Raw genomic sequence first — 19,141 nt, forward strand, 5'->3', positions numbered from 1 at the left:
TTGTTATGTGATTGTTGCTGATTGTATTGACTTGACCTAATTTTATTTGTTCCTTATTTAATAAAAGAGTTAAGTTCCCATACTTGTTTGATATATCGTGATGTATTTGTGTTAGATATTTAAGATCAGTGGAGATGCAATTGACTAATGAGTATATTTGTGGTATATTGGTTATTTCAATATTTACCTCCGATATATTTCTTGATCTAATTGATTGTATAATTTTATTTTTATCATCTTGTATGTTTTTATTGTTTTGTAAAAAATTATTGTTCATAATTTTGGTTTTAATGTTGCCATTTAATATAATTATTTTTTGTGAATAATCGATTTTTGCCATATGGTCCGATAAAAATTGATTTCCTAATATTATGGTGCTACTTAAATTGTGTATGATGTGCGTAGTGATTTTAAATGATGTGTTTTCAATTTGTAAATCTATTGTACAAACACCTAACTGCATCAATGGAGATTTATCAGGGCCAAATAAACTATGATTAAGTGTTCTGTTAATTTTTTCTTCACTAATTAAATCTGGGCGAATGCAGTTTAGGTTGGCTCCAGTATCGATTGTAATTTGAATATTTTCATTATTTAATTTTGCAAGAATGTACAAAGCGTTTGCTTTTCTATTGTGTTTTATTATTGTATTAATGATGTGTTCATTCTTATGTGAGTTTTGTTGTAGCATTGGATTTGAAGGGTAATACTTATTTCCAATGATAGTATTTAACCTGTATTCGAGTTTTTTGATTCGTTGATTTTTAAATAACATGTTTCTGCTGTATGATAACGTTTGTTGCAAAAATCGCATTGTAATATCCATCTGCAATTATCTGTTGAATGATTAGTAAAATTGCAATGGTTGCATTTTGTTGTGTTTTTCTCGTTGTTAACTTGAGAGTTGTTGTTTTTGGGTGTGCTTGTTTTATCATTCCTGTTGGTTGTTCTGTTGTTCCTGTTGAAGTTATTGTTGTTATGAGTTTGTGTCCATTCATTATTCTGTAATGGTTTGGAATTATATAAGAAATTTTCAATTTTTGAAATTTGCTGAGCTATGATTTCAATTTGTTTTTGGGTCTTAGTGTCTTGAATATTGTATAAATGTTCTTTTGTTATTTGTGTTTTAATATCATGTGGCGATTGTATTTCGTTATCATCTCCAATCATGAATTGTATTGATTCGTATTTTCTAATGTTTTGTTTTAGTTCCTGTAAATTTTTATTGTCTAGAATTCCAACATAGCGCACAATTTGTGGTTTTAAACCTTTCATTATCGTGTGAACTAATTCAGATTGTGACATTTTTGCGTCAATCCGTTTGCATAAACTTTCAATTTCGTTGATATAGGACGAGACTGGTTCGTCACATAATTGTTTTCTTTTGTCAATCATGATTCTTAAAAGGTGCGATTGGGCCGTAGGTTCAAATTCTAATCTAAGTGCTTCTTCAATTTGGGTCCAATTGGTTAATTCATTATTTTGTTCGAGGTTTTCGAAGAAAGTAAGTGCTGTGTCAGACAGATATATGGCCAAAAAGGATCGTTTTTGGGGTTCTGTCCATGCATTTATTTTAGCCGCGCGATTGTACTTATTTAAAAATAAATCTACTGATTCATTTATGGCGCCGGAGAAATTTCCGGGTTTACAGAAGGGAGTCTTATCATTCATGTTTTTTTTTGTGGTCTCAATATTTACGGAGAAATCGTTTGGGTGCCAATCGCCTGCGAAGTAGCGAGATAGGCGATCTTTCAATTGCGTCAGCGATCCTTCTACTTTTAGTTTGCGCTTCAATAATTCAGACGTAACCGAGTTAATAGGTGCCTTTTTTAACCACTCTAATTGACTTAAGTTGTTCAATTGATAAATATCATTTAAATGGTCATTTTCCATTTGACATGATAATGGAAACGTGTTGTTGGGTGTTGTTTATGTTTGCGTGTAATATATGGAATCTAATAATTGTTATATTTCCAGGAATAACGCTTGAATCGTTGCAGGAAAGATAAAACTTCTGATTGTTCTGGTTAATAAGATCGTATGACAATATTTTATAGCTTCTTTGTCTTTGATATTAGTATTTCTGAGGGCTTGTGTATAAATTTGTTTTATTAAATTTTTGTATTGATTGTGGGAGGTTATTTCAGTTGAAAAATCTGCCTGTGATATGAATATACGAATAATTTGTCTTAAGATGTTTGTGAGGTCGTCTGTGTAATGTTCACTTGTGGGAATAATAGTCGTGGGAGATAATTTGTTTAAAATGTTTTCCAAAATTAATATTAATTCCAATATTAATTCATTGCTAGTTTTTGGATAGATGATTCCTCTAATTAGTCTGGATTCAAAAAAATGTAAAAACGCATATAACGTTTTTGGAGAGAAGTTGTTGTTTTCGTTTGTTACTGTCCAGAGTAAGTTGGCTAAAAAGGTTTGTAATTTGTTTTTGTTTTCAAATGCAACAGGGGAATTATGAGTGCTTATGATTTTCTGAATTAATTGTTTTATTGTATTAGTGACTTCAACGGTGTGTACTGAACTCATAGGTTTTAAATTAATGTCTCTTTTTCATTTAGTTGTATAAAATCTGTATAATTTGGAATTGAATGAAATATTTTGTGTACTGAATTTTTGACGATAAATTGAAGTGTTTCCGTTACTTTGTTTATTAAAGTAATGTCCGAGATAGGAAAAGTTTGACGATTGCTGATATGATGTGTAAAAAATCTTTGGAACAGAAGGGAGTTGTTTACATCAATGTCATATTTTGTAGAAATGTCCCAGATTATATTTGTAATTATTTGAATGATTTCAAAATAGTTTGTTATTATTTTATCGTTGTATTGGATTATTAATTTGATGAGAATCTGTTTGGCAGTTAAAATAAAAAGTTCTTTTGTTGTGCGAGTCATTAATATGTTTCTAAACAAGTGTGTGATATTTTTTTTAAAAATGTGAGAGAAAGAATATTTTTTTTAGAGAAAAGGGAAAAATAAAGATTATTTTTGAACAATGCTTAGAAAAATTGTGTTTTGTAGGTATAAGCTTTTGGTTGGGCGCCAATTTGTAATAAAAGAAAAGGACGGGGAAGCGGCGGTGAATGGGTATTTTAAATAAGTATGAAAACGACTCTTAATCGGGGTGTGCATGTGTGTATGCTTACTACAAGGGCTCACTTCCTGCCTCTAGACTTAATATTACACAGTGTTATAATATTGTATGCAGTACATACCTTGTCGTGGAGTCACTCGAAGCTCTATGACCTTGTCGATATTCCTTGAGTATGTGATCTTGATATGCCGAAGTGAACGTTGTTTTAACACGAATGTTTTCATTCATAAAATATTTCAAACACTGGCGTTTTAACGTTATCTTATGACCATCTGTTTCTCGTTAAAGTGTAATTCAGTACACGGTCTACCAATGATATTATAATAATCAGTGCGCTTGTCAGAAATAACCACGTCTACTGAGTTATTATAAGCCGACTACATTCCTTGCTGACCAAAAATAGTCACATGGGTGTAATAGGATTGTTCGACCGCTAGAATTAATGACCTTTAACGATACTTTTAAGAGGAAAGTAATTAGGTATAGGTATATGTATATAATGAACGAAAGAACAACAGTGTTTTTGTTGGTTAATAATGACACGTGTGTGATAAGAAACTCGTACGGTTTAAAGTATTTAAGTAATTGAACTGTAATGAATATAGTATTTTTATATATCGCTACGGACTCGGCGTATGTATGTGTAAGGATAAATAAGGAAGGATTATGTTATTGGTGGCCGCGGCGGACTGATAACAGCTACCCGACTTTGGCGTCCACACAATAAGGAAAGGAAAGATATTGGTGGCCGCGGCGGACTGATAACAGCTACCCGACTTTGGCGTCCACACAATAAGGAAAGGAAGGATATTGTTGGCCGCGGCGGACTGATAACAGCTACCCGACTTTGGCGTCCATACAATAAGGAAAGAAAGGATATTGGTGGCCGCGGCGGACTGATAACAGCTACCCGACTTTGGCGTCCACACAATAAGGAGAGGAAGGTTGTAAGAGAGATGTGAGAGAGCAACTGCGCTTCGCTGCGCTGTGGGCTGGGTTAAATAGTGCGTTTCTGTGTTGGTTAAGTTCGTCTCGGATAAGTTCGTGTCGAGTCGTGTGTTTAACTCCTTCTTTAATGAACCTATTGTTATGTAAATGTTACGCCTAAAATGAATATGTACGCTATCTATTAGAGTATTTTGAGTTTATTGAAATTATTCAAAGAGGTTCTATATCACACTACGCGCGTTGTATATTGAATAATAATAACATGATAGTTATATAAAAATGTCACATATAGTATAAATTTGAATATATAATATGTTATTACAAAATGATAGTTTAATAAATATAGTTAAAACTTAAACATATGCTTTATGTTACTACACCACTAAGTATAAGCCATTAATCAAGTGATTAATTGTGAAAAGCAGCGATTCACTTCAAAATTGGATTGATGCGAATAGTAACCGCTCAACATACATGAGTAAAGTTACAGCTGGTGAATTTATATGTTGCGCTTCAGAAATTTTAGATGATAAGTTAGACAAAGAAATTTTCGGTAAAAATTTGTCTTTACTGGCCGATGAATTACAAATATAAATAATAAATCTGAATTATCTATACCGTGTGATTGGTTAACTATGGACCACTCAATATCTTAGAAGATATAAGACTTTTTTTATATACTTTTATAGTAATTAGTTGGGACAAATTTTATATATATTTCATAATTTTAACACCATCCCTTTTATGCGTTAAAACCATATCAACTTTGGATTTTTAAATGGTAACCCCCAATTTTTTTTTGATGATCCTGTTTATTTTTTTAAAATTTAATTTTAGGTGTAAAAACTAGGGAAATCGATTGAGTAGTTAACGAGCTTCAAATGTTGTGGTTTCAAACAGTGTATTGACTTGTGCCTGCGAGTACGTGACATGCCTTATCGACCGCTATCGTCGTCGTCGCACGGGGGGCGCGTAAAAACACCGAAAATAAATCGGCAGAACCGTATTTTTGCCGAAAAATAAATGATCAGAAACACAAACAAACAGAACTGTATTTTTACTGAACAATAAATTAACAGAACAGTATTATAGCCGAAAATAAATCGGCCGACAGTATTTTAGCCGAAAATAAATCGTCCGAAAATATTTTGACAGAACCGTATTTTAGCCGACACATATTTTTCTTATCAATTTTTTTCTTATCAGTATATGATTAATAAACTGATTAACTATATACTAGAGACGGGGTAAATGAATGATACAAATGATTCGAATCAAATCGTTTTTAACCCTTAACTTGGCACTGTATCTTTTTGGATACATATAAGGATGCGCAATATAATATATCAACAATACCGAAATGTCGATATTTTTGTTAAGAATCGATATCATCCTATGCAGGCTGCACTAGGAATATCGTTACCATCATCCAGTTGCAAATATCAAAATATATTATTAATATTATATTTTATACTTACAGATATTTAGAAATATCTTTAGTTTTTTCAATCCCAATAGAAATATATCGATTGATCTGGGTCATCCTTATCATGTAGGTCATGCTTAATAAAAATGGAATAAATAAAAATATGAATTTCAATAATATTAGTATTTATATGACGAAGCTATATCATTTGTCTTAAACAAACTGAGATATTATATCCCTACCTACTAATTATTAGACAGCTTTAGTTGTAGATGAAACAACACATTGGATATGATTATGTATTACAAATTTGATGAGCTGGGTCACAGTGTCACACCACAAACGGCTAATTTTGCTGTGTGAAATCCTTCACTAGATGAGAGGTTCTAGAAGTGTGTCTAGAAACGAGAGCGTCAACTTACTGCTATTCAATATTAAGTTATTAATAATATATTATGATAATCCTGTATACTTTGTTTTTAATAAAAATGTAATTGTTTGAATTACTTGTTTTTCTTTTCCATCCTGTATATTTCACCAGTTATAATTAATTAGAAATAAATACTATTATTTTTGATACATAATAACTATTATAGGTATATGGAATTCCATTTATAAGAATTTTTAGCTGACATAGATGTATTAGTATAATCATTATATTGTTATCCTTCCGTCCTTTTTCGATCACTTTTAAATAAAGTGTGATTGGCGTACACCTTGTACCTGAGTTAGAGTTACAACTGTAGACCACCCATCTAACAAAGGTTTAAATGCCAAAAACGTTATATAATAATTTTAACTGCCATGTGAGCGAATGTCGGCTGTGCCAACGGCATTATAAATGTTTAGGTGTAGTCCATATACCTCTTACAGTAGAACAATAAGAGAAGTTAGATATTTGTTGCAATCAAAAACACATTTTACAAATTACATACTAATTTAAACGGTATAATTAATATAAAAATTATCACTTATAGCAGCACCTAAACTCAATAGGCACACCTATAATATTAATAAAGTTGAAAGATAAATATGTTATACAAACACAATATTAATTACAAGCTAATTATAAAATATGTTTTTGTTGAAGTGGCTAAAGATTTAATACATATTACATTATGTTCGAATGAAAAAAGTTATTGGTTACTAATAATAGATACTATTGGTTTTTGAGAAATTAAAAATCATTGAAATAAATCATTTTTGAAATATTTTTGGCGTCGTCCCAGCTAAGGTCACGTCCAATTTTTTTTGATACTATAAGTTTTTGAGAAATTATGATTTTTCATATATATATCTGAATAACATCCCTTAAGAGGACGCTATTCAGGCTATTTCTAAGGAGTATAGGCAATTTTATGAAAAATCTTAAATTAGAGTTTTCTATATTTCTATAGGATAAATTACAATGTCAAATGCTTTGCGCGGGACAAGTACGCGAGGCCAGTATTAACAGTAAATTTATCTAATTATCACAATGTATAAAGAAGAATTTTATCCATGGGGTAGCGTTTTAAGTTCAAAAAACTAAAAATGCTACCCCGTAGATAGTTCTTTTCTGTCCACTGTAAAAATTGTATACGGCTACTCTAAATACCGCCCTCACATTATTGTTCCCCGCAAAACCATTTTTCATGAATAAATTACGGGTGGGTAGCGTCCTCTTAATAATATGAGGTGCCACTGCGATGCAGAATGCAGCGGGAAACCACTGCATCAATTTTCCAAACACCAAGCAATGAAAGTTAAACGTAAGAAGAATGGAGATGATTTTTTAAATTACTTTATTTTAATAGAAGTAGCTTCGACAAAAAATTAAGTTTTGAGAGTCATTAATCAACATTCGCGTAACAACTACATGATAGTAGTCGAATGATTTCAATTTTAATGCCCTAATTAGTTATTAGTTATCTTAGGATTTCACTGCATCACAAAAACCTAAAAATCACAATTATATGTGTCCACCATTTGCATTATCATAGTCAGGATGAATAGTTGAACTATACCTAGAGTTAATCGCACTTATATTAACTTTTTATAGTCCAACGTAAAGAATTAACTATAACATTAAACTTTACACAGTCACTTAAATTTAATTTATGCTAAGTGCTAACTGATAAATAATTAAATACAACCCGTAAAAAATGACTAGATTTATGCAGCTCTTACGCATATTACTTTAATACTATATTAGTCTTTTAACACTGTTTAAAAGAATGGCTTTGTTGTAGGAAAATTTAACCAGTGTGCATGTTATTATGCCAATTAAAAAACCGCTAGACCATTTTTAAATTCATGTTTATGAATATTAAAAAATATAACTCTTTATAATTACTGATAAAATATATACACATCTTCCCAAATAGAATGGTTGAGAAATTTAATGCTAAATTCACCAAAATTATTATTGGAAATTTAAAAATGCTTAAGCACAGATTAAGAAATCTATTTACTGTTAAAATTCGGTTATTTTTCAACAATTCCCAGACACTTATGTTAAATTCGCTTAAAATTATTTTAACGAGGAAAAATGTAAATCAATAAATAAACTAATTATATTACTGTACAACTTATTACTTTATTACAAGTATAGAGAGATAGAACTTTATTAGCGAGATGCCCGCAGTTTGGGCTGCCACAATCAACACCACAGCATAATAATCAATATCAAAATACATAAGATAATTACATCACAAATAATTAGAAACAATGTTTGGACAGTTAAGATACACAATACAATAATATAAATATAATGACAATATTCGACAATTAAGAATAAATTAAAACATATTTTTATTTTTTAAGATCGACATATTTGATGTAAATTATGTTTTAAAAACCGATTTTGCTCTAGAGAACACCGAAGGTTAATATTTGGTAAATTTTTTTTATAACAATTATTAACAAATATGAGTGTGAGGCCAATAAAGATTTGTTAGGAATTTAGGTGATCTACCTTACTTGCAAAATATAAGGCAAGAAAAAACATATCGGAGCATCTTCAATAAACGAAAATATCGATATGTTTTTGTTTTGTATTATCCCGATTAGTTGAGTCTCTCCCACCAAATAAATAAATAAAAAAAAAATCTTATTTCGAACCCTTTTTATAATTTGATAAAAAAACATAAACATTATTGTTGACTATAACCTTACTTAATTTTCGCGTCTATTAACAGTACCCACTTTTGAATTTCTAACGTGTTTTTCACAATAGGTATTTGGATTGTGCCAGTAAAGAGTATTTTTCTTATTTGACATTTGTTTAACAGCGTCTATTAACTGACCGTGTTCGTTTTTTAATTTTGAATTTATTCAATAATTTTAAACGTTAATATTGTTTATTATTGCTATAATAATGGATCACGAGGGTTTCCATTACAAACTTAATAAAACTCGTGATGGTAAACGGTAAGTGACAACATAAATCTATATTATTATTACTAAACCTAAATTGGTCATTTAATATAATTGTTATAATATATTTTCCTAATGCAGTTACTATGTGTGTGCCACCAACAATGTGTACTGCAAAGGTACTGCAGTACAGACTGCAGATGGTATAATTAGAATAAATAAGTCACACACACATAACGCATTTGATAATAATTTTCAAGACCAAGACGCTAAAAGGAACTTGAGGAATCGCTTGGTCGAAAGAGCCAGAGTGGAAACGACAGCACTAAGGGTTATCTATGATGAAGAATTAGCTAAGTAAGTTCACCAATTAATAGTATGTATTATATTTCCCTGACAGTGGTATAGTATCTAACTAAATAAAATAAAAAAATAATAAAAGAAAAGCTGTTAAATAAAATTATACTTAAAATATATACTGTATTAAAAATAAATAAAAATTAAAAATTAAAATTTGTTACTTTGAAATTAAATAATAAAAGAACAACTTTTAATAGGGTCACGATGGAAAAAAGTTAAGCTAAAAGAAAATTGAAAGATAAAGTTTAAATAAAATTATATTTACAATTGAAAGAAATAGCATTTTGATAACTCTTAAAGAGTAGGAGACCTAAAATATGTTTGTTATAGTAAATTTATACATTTTTCTGTAATTTAGTAAAAATTACAAAATTTAGTATAACCTCTAAAATGTACAATCAAGAAGATTTGAGTAACGATGTAAGTATATTAAATTTATGGAAATTCTTACAGTGACGAAAGTGCGGCCTTGCTGTATAGTTGGCCATCTGCTGAGTCGACGATGCGGCAAGCCAAAAGGCAAACGTTACCACCTCTGCCTTCGACTATACGCGAGCTCGGTGAATACCTTGACTCCAACGTAGACAGGTTTGCTTTAAATAAATAAAAACTGCAATTCAAATAGGTACATATTTTTTGAATAATTTTACATGTCTTCGTAGGTTTCAATGCAATAACAGCTCTTTTGATCAAGAATGGTTAGTAGATTCAGATGGCAAATATAACATTATGTTTGCTTGCCATGAGCTGATCAGTGCTGTGGTGCGGCAAGGCACCACTGATCTGCATGCTGATGCAACGTTTAAAGTGGTTCTATCTATGCCTCAATGTAGACAACTTTTTATCATACATTTGATTCTACAAAACCATGTAAATTTTCTTACGTCGCATAATATTATTTTATGATTAATTTTAATTTTGTATTGTAATAGTCAATACCAGTATGCTACGTTCTAATGGAATCAAAAACTGAGGCAGCATACCAAAAAGTTGTCGAGAGGTTTCATGCAAAATTTCCAAAAGTGCGCCCACTAATAATTATGATAGATTACGAATCCGCTCTGCATAAAGTGTTTCGCCAAATTTATCCAGAGGCATAGATAAATTCATGCTGGTTCCATTATGTACAGGTTTGCTATTTAATAAGCAGTCTTTTTTATTGTATATTATTGAATGTTTTTATCACAATTCTTCTTCCTTTTTTTCTTTACCATCTTTATATTAACTCCTCCGCACGAGTGTTGGCCTCCACTGTCCGTCATACATCATTACATCCATTGTACCGGTACGGTGTGGCGCAGTGGACACCGCAGCTGCCGCAAGGTACCGCTTGATCCCAGATGGGTGACCACCCGGGTTTTTAGTGGCAAACCACACCACTAGGCCGATCGGTGAGGACCAAGTTACCTATAATCCCGGTCAATAAGTCCACACGAAAAAAAAAAAACATCCATTGTAAATTGTCTGAACTTGATACACGGCGTCAACTCCACCGGCTTGGGCACAAATAGTGCATGGCTATGTATCCATATGTTCTTTTGTAAATTTACAATTTAACTACATCCAATAACATTTTTTTTTTATTTAGGCTTTACAGAAAAACATAAAAAAAATGGGCTATGTAGAACAGCTTAAACAAAGCATTGAGGCAAAAAAATGCTTTAAAATGTGTGCGGCTTTGGCATTGTTACCTGCAAACAGAGTGAAAGAAAGCTTCCAGGAAGTAAAAAACCATGCGGCAAATAATAATGTGTTGTTGCCGAGATTCTTTACGGACTTTACCAGGTAACTTAACTGGTTAACTTTAAATAATTGTTTAGCTGGTTTAGTGTGGTTGGTATGAGACGGTGATACATGGTTTTGTATAAGTGTAGTAGAGTGTGTCTAGGTGACAATACATGTGATAGCCTTGTGTAAAATGTAGTTTTAAAACTTTAGTTATTGGCTAACTCGCAAGGGTGCAGAATGCTTTTCGGTGCACGGGCAACCTCGTCGTACAAACAACAACGTTGAAAGCTTCCACTCAACGCTTAAACAAACTTTTCAAGTCACGCACCCAAATCTGTGGAAAATGTTAGGTAAGTAAATTTTAACAAAATTAATCTAGAAAGTAACCTTTTATTATAAATATTATTAATAAAAACACAAGTTACACAATATAGGGTTCTAGGGGTACGAGGTTCCGACCGGTTAGCCGTCGCTAGCGGTGTACTAACAACCCATGCCATAACACACAATATAAAAAAAAAACCTAAGCTTCTTCTAAAGGAACATAACTAAACAATGTTTACTGTTGTGGATATCCCTATCAAATATTAAGTAATATTAATATTAAGTTTTACTATAAAGATTTTATTAGTTGTTTTAGTAAAAATGTTTTAATAACTACAAAAAATATGATTGAACATATTACTAAATATGTACCTTCTGATTATTGATAACTCCATGAAATATTAAACTTAAAAGAAAACAAGTTAAAACAAAGCTTAAATGTTATCGTACTAACAATAACTGTACGGCATGAACAGTACAATATCTGTGATACAAACAAATAACATAAACTAAATAAAAACAAAAGCAATGATTTAAATATTGCTTAAGTGAAGCTTTTCGCTTTTACTGAGTCAACTATGTTATCACTGTCTAATAAATATGGCCGAGGGCGATGTATAATAATGTTATGTTATTATTGTCAAATACGGCTGACACAATGGTGACTTATAAGAAACGATGGCGCAAAAAAAGTTGCCGAAATCATTAGTTTTTGAGTTACACGACTTTAAATTTATTCAGTTTTAATGGTTTTATGTTAAATACCCAAGAATTACCAACAACAACTAATGTGTCTAGATGGTGAAGTGGTTAATAACGTGAGGGATCATTCGAGGGGTGCGGGTTCGATCAAGCGTGCGATCCATAGTTTTTTGTTTTTATTTATAAACGTTAAGTTTAGAAACAGTTGAGGCCTCAAAAACATTATAACTTGGACCAAACCTATTGAACTTGAATTTATGTTTATTTTTGGACATGTAGTTTAATTTAACTTGCCGGCTATCTAAAAAGCACCGGACACTCAAAAAATTAACCCTCACTCATACATCAACTGTTAACCAACGCTCTATCACGGTAAATCACCTTGTGGTGATTATAACAAAATTTCATTATAATATAAGTCGATAACTATACACTCACGCAAAGAAAAATACAAATAGTCGAAATTATATGAGTTGTATAATTTGCCAAATACTGAAATAACTGCTGTGTAATTATATGTACTAGTGTGTGTGTGTTGTTGTGTACTGTTGGTCTTTCATGATAAGATTGATATGAGCGGTGGAATCCCTTTACATGCAATAGAATTAAAGGCGGGAATTCAAATGTCCAAAACGATTAATTTAATTATTTATTTTTTTTTTTTTATAGTTAAAATATCATTGTTTTGGTTTATCTTATTAATGGTAAACAATAAGTCTATAAGTCAATTTAGAATAAGTTTAGAGTGCAGGGTACAACACAATTATCTGATTTATAGAATTGACTCTAGTTTATGAGGTAAAGGCTATTAATTAGAAGTAATTAATAGCGTGCCGAAGGACTAAACGAAAAAAAAATTATTATTATTAATAGGTCTTATCGGTTCATTCGGACCTTATCGATAAGTAAACGAATTTGATAAAAACAACCTGTGATTAGGTATACTTAAAATAATACAACTTAACGAGGGTAGATCACAAAATGTAGTTTATGTTGAGAACCACAGTCAATTTAAACAAACTAACTGCATTTAGTATATGTGTAATCTAGTTGTATTTAAAACAATAGAAGTATTTTTTCCAGTATTATAATAAACGTTTTATTTAAAACTTTCTTGGCTAAAACAAATCTTATCAAAAAAAATACTATACAGAATTTATGAATAATCCTGAACACACATATTATGTGTGTATGTTTTTTATTTGGTTATAGACAGTGCCGGATCTAGGGGGGGGGCAAGTGGGTACCCTTGCCCCGGGCGCTGTTGGTATAAGGGCGCTCTTAAGTATATGAAAAATAAAAAAAAAGCCATAATAAATAAATAAAATATGTATAAATTATAAAATATTTCCAAACATCTATCAAGAAAAAGTAATATTATTACTATTAATACTATAATATTATTATTATTCGTATATATTTATCTTTTGTTTATATTTTTGTCCGGTGTTGACGTCTTTTATAGTTGTCCAGTCTTTATCAGTCTATTTGTTTTCGGAGAAAACCCAACCTGACGATCGACGATAAATGTTTATTGTATATTCTTTGTTAAAAAAAAGTACCTACGATAATATTTTTATCGTTCATTTGTTCCTGACGAGCAGCCCACAGTCGTCTCATATATTTTTTTATTATAACATTTATTACACGTTTACACCTAAAAACAAATAATGAGTTCAAAGAAAAAGCTTAGTGGGGCTGAAAATCGAAAACGAAAACAAGAAATTGAAAAAAATGTTCAAAAATTACCAAAAATCGTAAATTTCTTTACAAAAACAGAAACCTGTGGTAAGCAATTTTAACACCTGTCAAATTAAATTATATATTTATATTTAACTTTCATCCGGGGGCGCCCCTTTCCGTAACACTCGCGGGCGCGCGGCGGTAACTTACCGCCTCTCTGTTGTAGTAAAATTTTCAATATCGTTGTAGGATACATTTAGTATTGAATTATGGTAAATAAATATAATATACCTACAAAAAATAAAAATTTAGAAAAAAAAAAAATGTAAATAAAAAAAAATAATACCATAAACGGGCGCGTCCTGATGGTAATTTACCGCTTAATTGTAGGTTAGTTCGACTTGGTACGTTTTACATTTACTTTAGACAAGTCACCATGAAACTTTAGCTAGTATGACACTATCACCTAGTGTCATATTATGTCATTTGAGAATACAAACCTCTCCCGTCTTCCTCATCGTGCTTAATTTATTCCTGCGCGCGTTTTTATGAATGGAGCGGTAATCTACCGCCCGCGCTCCCGGATGAAGGTTGTGTAATACATTTAATCAGGATTGAGATGTTTAAAATTTTTGTTTTGAACTTTTATTTAAAACATGTTTCAAACATCTAAATTGAATTGAATTCTAATTTTTTGTAACAATAAATTAATTTTTATTGCTTAATAAACAAATTTATAAAATTTAGTATTGAATATTAAATAATGAAAACATTTCATAAAAATCATTAACATTTTAGACTTAAGTAGGTATTTTTAATTTTACTAATTTGAATTATAAATATTGTTTATAAGTATTGTTTAGTCAAAACAGCTAATACAAGCTTAAAACATAAAAACTAATCAGAGGTCATATGTACAATCCAAAAAATGTATATATTGTAGTACCTTAACTCTGTGTTCATAAAACAATTGAATTAATGAATCTAATTACTGAATATGAATTAGTTAAAATAAATTTAGTTAATTTATCACAAACATACCTTTCTTTACTTACCTTTAATTTATAGAACTGGTTCCTTCAAACGCTGAAAGTTCATCAACTATTATAGCCGAAGAAAAAAATACAAAAAATGTTATTTCTACAGAGCCTGCGCATAGTGATGTGGAGTATGATATAGCTATAGATGTGATTAAAAACAGTTGCGATAAAGTAGACACCATAAACTTAAATTTTGCTGATCTTGGTACATGGCCTCTAAATATTACAGATACACAAAGAACATATTTAGTGAAAATGAGGTACAATTATACTGAAATTCATGATTTTAGTAATTCGGAAAGAGACGGTAGAAATGTTAATTCCGACTGTTTTTTTAAGATACTTTTGAATGGAAAAAAATTAAAAAGGACATGGCTCAGCTATTCTTCTTATAAAAATGCACTTTTTTGTGTACCTTGTAAATTGTTTACTAAAATCGAAAACTCATCTAACGTATCGAAATTAGCATACACTGGCTTAACTAATTGGAAAAAAGTTACCGAAAAAATTCCATTACATGAAAATTCACCAATACATAAAAAAAATGTGTGTTCCTGGACTTCTTTGGAAATTGCATTGAATCAGTGTGAGGGTATAGATAAAGAATTGCAACTTTCTATTAGAAAAGAAGAATGTCACTGGAAATCCGTTTTACTGACAATTATAGACATTATAATGCATTTGGCAATGGAAGGAAGTGCGTTTCGAGGATCTAATGAAATTGTTTCGAGTGTGGGAAGTTCAAACCAAAGTGGAAAGTTTTTAAATTTGGTTAATCTAGTGTCTCATTATCATGAACCATTATCAAACCATATTGAAAGACATAAAAAAGGTGGTTTGTCTTATTTTTCTCATGGTATTCAAGATGAGTTTCTAGAGATTATTGCAAAAAGAGTTAAAGATGAAATTCTTTCAAAAATAAGAGAGGCGAAATATTATTCTATATTATTTGATTGTACACCGGACATTGCACACCAAGAACAGATGACCCAAGTTATTCGCTATGTTTTACAAAATAACGAGAGTGAATGCGAAATTGTAGAAAGTTTTTTTAAGATTGTGCGTGTATACCAAAAAACTGGTGAATCATTAACAGAAGAAATATTAGATTCTCTATCAAAAGATAATCTTAGAATATCAGATTGTAGAGGACAATCATATGATAACAGGTCAAATATGAGTGGAAAAATTAAAGGAGTTCAAGCACGATTAATTGAAATTAATAAACTTGCAAGATTCATTCCATGCTCAGCTCACTCCTTAAACTTAATTGGTGTTAATTGTGCAAAAAGTATACCTGAAGTAGAAACGTTTTTCGGCATCGTACAAAAATTATTTAATTTCTTTTCAAGTTCAACGCAAAGATGGGATGTTCTAATGAATAATTTAAAGTTATCATTGAAAGGGTATAGTACAACAAGGTGGTCAGCTAAACATCGTGCCATAAAATCTTTAAATACTCAACTGGATATGGTTTTTAAAAGCTTTGACGTTCTTAAACAAGAAACATTATCAGAAGAAACAAAATTTGATGCAGATAATTTGATAAGATCACTTAAACGTTTACCTTTCATTTGTATGCTTACGGTTTGGGAAAAAATTCTCAGTGCAATTGACAGGATTAATATAATTTTACAAAAACCAAAATTAACAATTGATGTAGCTGTCAAACATCTTCAAAGGCTCCTTAAAATATTAGAAAACTTTCGAGAGCAAGGTATAAATGAGGCTTTATCCGATTCAAAGAATAAAGCTAAAGCATTAGGCATAGAAACTGAATTTCCAAAAGTCAGATTACGAAAAAAGAAACTTTTACCCGGAGAAATTGCAGAAGATGATTTTTATAACATAAGTGAAGAAAAAAAATTTTTAATAATGATCAAAAATGTTATTGACAATATTTTAACAGGACTACGTCAAAGATTTAAATCAATGGAAAATATCGCTCAAGATTTTTCATTTTTAGATCCAACAATAAATTATTCATGGCCTATGGAAGACTTAAAAAGATCCGGAGTAGATTTATGCAATAAATATGAAAATGACCTTAACAAATTTGAGTTCATTTCAGAATTAGAGAGCTTCAAAGAGCATGTTTACAACATAAGTGAAGTTTTAAAAAAAGCAACCTTTTTTGAAATGTTGAATTTTATTTATAAAAATAAACTTCAAGATGCATATCCCAATATATCCGTTGCTTACCAAATATATCTAACAATGCCAGTTACTTCAGCTTCGTGTGAACGAAGCTTTAGCAAATTAAAATTAATAAAAACATATTTACGATCCACTACAGAGCAAGCAAGACTAAATAACCTATCGATTATATCTATAGAAAATAAAATAGCAAGGCAAATTAATTATGAAGATATAATAAATGATTTCGCAGCAAAAAAATCTAGAAAAGTTAATTTTTAAATTTTCACAAATACAATTATTTTACTTAATCAAAATAACCAATTAAAAATCAATTTTTGTTTATGTGTTTATATTTTTTAATCGTTTTTAAGTATAATATTGACTAGTATATGGTTTCAATAACATTTTTAATATAAAATTATACTTTATTATTTGTACCTATTTAAATATTCTATTTTGTGTTGACAACACCTGACACTCCGACCCCTGTAGCTCGTACTATATAAGGGCGCTAATTTTTTATTAGCCCCGGGCGTCAAATATCCTAGATCCGGCACTGGTTATAGATCATCTGAAGATAATAAGTGCTAAACAGCATATTGTGGTTAGTCAACTAGGTACTGGACTTCCAGTAACAAGAAGTCAGAAATTTAAATATTTGTTAAACTCGATACGAATAAGAAATTCAACTGCACTTTTGGCATCTGGATCAATCTCGGTGAAGGAGTTTTTGATTCAGTGCTGTCATAGTACTGACAGATATCTCGAAAGAGAACTTAATTGGCAAAACAACGACACCTATGGTATGTATGCTAAGTGAAAAAAAATAATAACATTGAGAAATCTTCTTTAATGATTCCTTTAGTGATTTACTATTGATAATTGATCAAAAAAAAAAGATGAACTCAATGAGATTGAGTTAAAAATTGAAGATGGATATCCATAATTTTAGTTGTACCTAACATAACGATTGAAAATAAATCTACACTTATCACGGAGGAAATTATTACAAAAATTGTATATAAATAAAAAAAGCTAATTTACTTGTTGTACCTGCTGTTTTAGATAAAAATATCTTTATAACAGACTTTATTTAAATCATGTTTTTTTACTTTGGAAACTAATAATTTAAATTTCAATTACAGCTAGGTATTTTTAAATACCGTGTTTAAGCCCATTTACATTACCCTATTATATCTTATTATAAAGCATATCGAATAGTAGATAATAAGCATTGACTTTGATTACAGATTCTGAAGATGATGTGGAAACCACAGGTCCTGATGCTAACGATGTAGTTGGTGTGTATAAAAATCAAATTGTTTTATCTAATATTATTTTAATTTTTAATTTATATTGTCTACTTACTTTTGATTAAATCTAGAAAATTTAACATACAACGAAGAAGACTTTATTGTCCCGGAAGACATGGTGCTGGAAGTTTGGCAGGAAGATTTTGATAATGAAATTGTTGTGCCATTTGTTCGTGTGCCATTTGTTAACGATGGACAGCTTTCCTCCAATACCGAGGACACAAGGTGTGTTGTTTGTGGGGACAACCCTCATACCCACGCTTTAATACCATGTGGCCATAAGGTTTTGTTTTCCGATTGTGTGGCCAGGTTGGAACACAACCGATGTCCTATTTGTAATAGCGTGTTCGACAGTTTTTTAAGAATATGGTGAACTATAGTAAAAAACTGTAAATATTGTAAAAAAAAAAAAGTAAAATTTGTAAATAATTGTAAACAGTTTTAAATAATAAACATTGTAGTATTTAATTTTTTTTCTTAATAATTTACTTACCTAGTGTGTGTGTTAATGTGACAAAGTAAAGCTTTCATTTGTTAACCTCAAAAAAATATCTGGTAAAAGTTAAAACTAAGGTTCTTTTAGTGGCCTTTATAAGCTAATGCCAATATGAAGTGGCCATGTTTTATTGTTGAATTAATATAAACAATTAAAAAAGTAATATAAAAATGTTAAGAACAGAAATGTAAAATTAAACAGTATACACCTGAACTACTTGAATCAGCACGACATACCTGTACGCTGTGCATATTGACAAATGAAAGCCTTTGTCAGATGTCAATACTAAAGCGTACGCCGTACGCATTTCATAAAATAAAAAATCATCGATATTCTATGTTACCTACTAGAGTGAATTGGTTTTTTTTCCATGAAACCGGTTTGTTTTATACGACCGTAGTAGGTAGGCACTCGCAGGTATGCACCTGGAATAAATGCGTATACCTGCGAGTGTACAGAGTAGAACATGTGCGGATTTCCCGCGCTTTAATGGCACCCATACCTACTGTTGTTA

General features: G+C 30.6%; 1 pseudogene; it reads left to right on the forward strand.

The window, feature by feature from the left end:
• The first annotated feature begins 9,931 nt into the window (after positions 1–9,931).
• Positions 9,932–18,504, forward strand: LOC126842503 (uncharacterized; annotated as a pseudogene).
• The last annotated feature ends 637 nt before the right edge of the window (positions 18,505–19,141 follow it).

Source organism: Adelges cooleyi, unplaced genomic scaffold (assembly GCF_023614345.1).
Source record: "Adelges cooleyi isolate 19-005CV unplaced genomic scaffold, UGA_ACOO_1.1 ACOO_flye_CR_arks_rails_tigmint_CR_PRNA_53, whole genome shotgun sequence".
Lineage (NCBI taxonomy): Eukaryota > Metazoa > Arthropoda > Insecta > Hemiptera > Adelgidae > Adelges > Adelges cooleyi.